The sequence below is a fragment of the Ixodes scapularis genome, unplaced genomic scaffold (assembly GCF_016920785.2).
Source record: "Ixodes scapularis isolate PalLabHiFi unplaced genomic scaffold, ASM1692078v2 PGA_scaffold6__148_contigs__length_123643588, whole genome shotgun sequence".
NCBI classification, from domain to species: Eukaryota; Metazoa; Arthropoda; class Arachnida; order Ixodida; family Ixodidae; genus Ixodes; species Ixodes scapularis.
This window is the reverse complement of record NW_024609881.1, coordinates 30,900,211-30,904,332: the sequence shown is the minus strand read 5'-3', so window position 1 is coordinate 30,904,332 and position 4,122 is coordinate 30,900,211. Positions and strand designations below refer to the sequence as shown.

The window sequence follows — 4,122 nt, the reverse complement described above, 5'->3', positions numbered from 1 at the left end:
GCGTCCTACACCGGCTTGTTCAGCCGTCAGTTTTGTTGTCTCTAAATAAACCAGTTTGATTACGAACGTTCGATGATATTACTTCGAAAGCTTTAGCATTCAGAAGTGGGATTACTGCTGAGCCTTCCCGGAACAGTGGGGACTGCGACAGCCACGTTCACGCCGACGGATGTGAGTCTTCTTCACGAGCGGTGGTGCGCGTCCATTGTTACCGCCACCGAGGAGGGGTCGTTCAGTGTTCCCGTTGACTCGGCGAGGAAGCTCAGCTATGGCCGCGGACCGTGAGCTCGTACGGACTCTAGCGTCGCAATCGGGCTTAGCATCGGTGACCGCGATGCCGGACTTGACGACGTTCATTCCCGCCTTCTCTGACTCGTCGTCGGCAGCGAGCGCCATGAGGAAGTGCGCGGGACTGGGAGGTGCATGTCAACACGGTGGCGGCGCAGCGCAGTCCGGGTGGAGCGATGGAATAACGCTCGCTGTTGCGTCATCGAAGGTGAGCGGGACGACTTGAGTGGCATCCAACGACCGGGAAGCGACAGGAAACTTGGTCGAAATGGGCAAAAGAACTAGAGATTGTGTTCCCCGATGACAACGATTCGCACTCTACGAGATGATGCTCCGGCGGACACGGACCGGGCGAGTCCGTCGCTGATTAGTTTTTCGACAAGAGCTTCATCTGTTCGAATTGTGACGTCAAGGAAATTAGTTTACCATGGCGCAGCTTATAATTGCGGAACTTCGGAACATGAACCACGCTGTGATCCCGCGGCTTCAACAGCGACGTTCGCAACGTCTTGCGAAATTTTACAAAAACTTGCTGATTTTTTTTCTTGAAATCAATCGTTGCAGAAGAAGCAGTCCACAAGAAAAAGAAAAAGAAACTATGGAGGGCAAGCTTCTCTGAAAGCTTTGCCAGGAGCTGAAAGGTCACAGGGTATGTATAAAAACATTTTTGTTAGAAGGTGTTAGCTTTCTTGAGAGCATATCAGTATTCATATAATGTTGCCATTTTGGTGCTTGGTTAGATATATTTTTATCAATGTCATTATTGCTTTTTCAAATGTACTTATCAATTATTCATTCATGCAAACTGCAAACTGTTCAGACCACTGAAGTAATTGGAGACTGTAGATATACTGGTTCAGTAACCTTTGTACTGTGGGGACAGGTGACATATGATGTTATTTTCCTCAGCATTAGAAAAAGTTGGTGGACAACGGGAAGTCAACTTTGTGGGTTTGTCAGAGCTCACTTCTGGGAAGCAGTTGCTTAGGACTTCTAATGTTATACTTTGTTGTACAACTCTTAGTTGTACAACTGCTGTTTATAGCTCAGTGCATCTTCTGGGGACCCTGAGGACTTTTCATCACAAGCTAGGGGGCCTGTATTCGCTGTACCTGCCCTGGCCTCTGCTGAGGAAGCCTCTGTTTGGTCCAAGGAGGCCCGGATAAAGGCGGGCAAGACCAGGGCCGGTGAGACCATGGCCAACAATGTCGAGACAAGGGCCAGCGAGCCTGAGACTGGGGCCGAAGCCAGGGCTAATGAGGTCGAAGCCAGGGCCAACGAGGCCGAAGCAAGGGCCACCGAGGCTGAAGCCAGAATAAAGCAGGTAGAGACCAGGACGGACCTGACTGGGGGACGCTGAGGCTAGGGCGGCCGAGACCAGAGCTCAGGAGGTAGAGGCTGTAGCGTAGCGTCCTCTGCATCCGGATGTTAGGTGAAACAGTATAACCTATTTGTCCAGGCCTAACTGCCCGATGTCGCAAATTCGTGGCATAAAAGATTTTTTGCTTAGAAGTTCATTTGCATCAAAAATAACTTTAGTAATTGATTACATATACACATTTGCAGGTACGTCCTCTGGGCGCCTCCATCTTCCTAGCTGGAGAGCGCGTGAGCTGCGCCATACTCTAATTACAATGCCTTGAGATGGCGTTGTAGGCGGATTATGGCGCAGCCCACAGAGCACCTAAGTCCCTCCCGGCAAGCAAGAGGCCGGCGCCCATGGGCCGTACTTACAAACATGCATACAACGCAAAAAAAAAATAAAGTTTAAAACATTTTTTTTATTGACACATTGCTTTAATTCCCTGCGTTAAATGGTCAACAAGCTTCTTTGTATCCCGAAATGATTACTACTGCGGCTATCATTCTCTGTGATTCCGAAGGTTTTTTTTAGTTAAACTGAATGCTGATACAGGGAAGACTTTTTGCGAAATCGGGGTAGGCAATATGTGTGACGGTAAAGCACTTAGTTGTGATGCGAGGGCCGACCCTGCTTGGGTTTGAAGTATAACTGTCTCTATGTTTACACACACTGTCAATTTTCATACCTCAATTTGCTGTTCTGCTTAGAGGAATAGCATGTGCATTGCTCTTTAAAGTTGCAGCTGTACATAGGTAAAATGAGGCCACTCATAGTATGATATAGAGTGGCAGCAGCAGTCTCTCGATTTGGGAGCTGTTTGGGAAGCGGCGTGTTGACAGTGAGTGCACGTGTCGAAAGCAGTGAAATACGCACAAAAATACTGAATGTGCACTAGAGGAGAAATTTTGAAAATAAAAGTGACAGTCACTGAACTGAGCTGACTGAGGTCAGGAAATGAGATTTGAGGGGTATTGGGGTGCGAAGCAGTCTGATGGGAGAGAAATATTTCTAGTGCAAGTTAAAGGGCTCGGATAATTCCACAAATGGTTTATTTATGGTGAGTATACACTTACATGTCCAGCATGGGATTTCCGGCTTGGATTTCACAGCTTCATGATTTCCCACCATTCATACTAAAAGTTTGAAGTCTAGGAGAAAGTTTGGTGCAGTGTTTGCATTAATCGTGTGCACTTTCAATTTTCCTTAATGTTAAACCAGATGTCACTTGTGTGTAACATTAAAGGGCCGATGACGCCGGTGTTGACTGTTGCTAACCAGTAATTTTCTCATAATTTATGCTTCCTATCGGCAGGTGTCCCACCCCTTGCTGCGCCTATGGAGACTCGTGGAGTGGCAGGCCCTATGGTTCAAGAGGATGTTGTGGAGAACGTGGTATGTAACAATTTTCTTTCTTCACATTGCGGTTAAAGGTAAATCTTTTATCTTGTCTTTTTCCTAACCCTAATGGCTCATTCACACAAAAGTTTGGCGCCAAGCGTCAAGATTTGAGCACATTATTTTGATGCTCGAACCACAATCGCAGGCTTTTGACGCTGAGTGTCAGAAGTCTGTGGAATATCCGGTGGCAAGCGGAGCAATCAAAGACCTTTTTGACGTTTTTTTTTCTTTTTTGCTGGAGAAATTTCTTTTAATTAGAACAGAAGGCAGGAATCGTATTGCTATATGTCACAACAGGGAATTTCATCTTATGTACAGCATGAAAACGGATTTCGGCGACGCGAGGAAGTCTCGTGCAAGGCTCTGTCAGGTGCCTCCTCAGCTTGCAATGGCCTTGCCGCTTGCGTCCCTTATCATGTTCGGCCTTTCTCTGTCGTCAGCTACAGCCGGTTTGCGACAGCACACTGCCTTTTGGTGTCAGGGTAGGTAGGTGCAGCTTTTAAAAAAGGTCTACTGCATCCTTTGTGATATAGCAGACGTTCACAGATCATTTTAAATCTCGCTTAGCAGACGATACATAAATGTCTTTTTTGTTGTGTTTTCGTCTGCGATAGACACCTCATGGCAGGCGAAAGCAACACAACCTAGACCAACTTGAGGCCTTGGCATCGATTTTCTATGTCACCAAAAAGCAGTCAGTGTGAAGCGCGGATTTAACACGAATGTCATATCAGCCTTGACTGCCCATTTGGGGAGAACTCGAGTCGCACCTGAACGATGATGCTTCACTAATTATTAATCTTCAAATCTGTGCTCTGCTCGGTCCCCCATTTCGGTCACAGAAAATCCAGTGCGTTGACTCTCCAAACTCTTCTTTTTCTCGCACTGGCAGGCAACATGTTTGCAAACAGCCTCTTAACTCCTTCACTCTCGCCAAGACGAAAATTAGACCCCGTGCTGTGGACAGCTTTCGTTCGATGCTCGCATATTTCTTGGTTGTCACTGAGCAATGAGCATAAGTAAACTACTAGAAATAATGCATGGTGTTTGTTAAAAGCTGACCTCCTAACTTC

The 4,122-nt window shown here is 46.7% G+C and overlaps 1 pseudogene; it reads left to right on the top strand.

Moving 5' to 3' along the window:
* Positions 1-414: 414 nt before the first annotated feature.
* Positions 415-1,697, top strand: LOC120843663 (annotated as a pseudogene).
* The last annotated feature ends 2,425 nt before the right edge of the window (positions 1,698-4,122 follow it).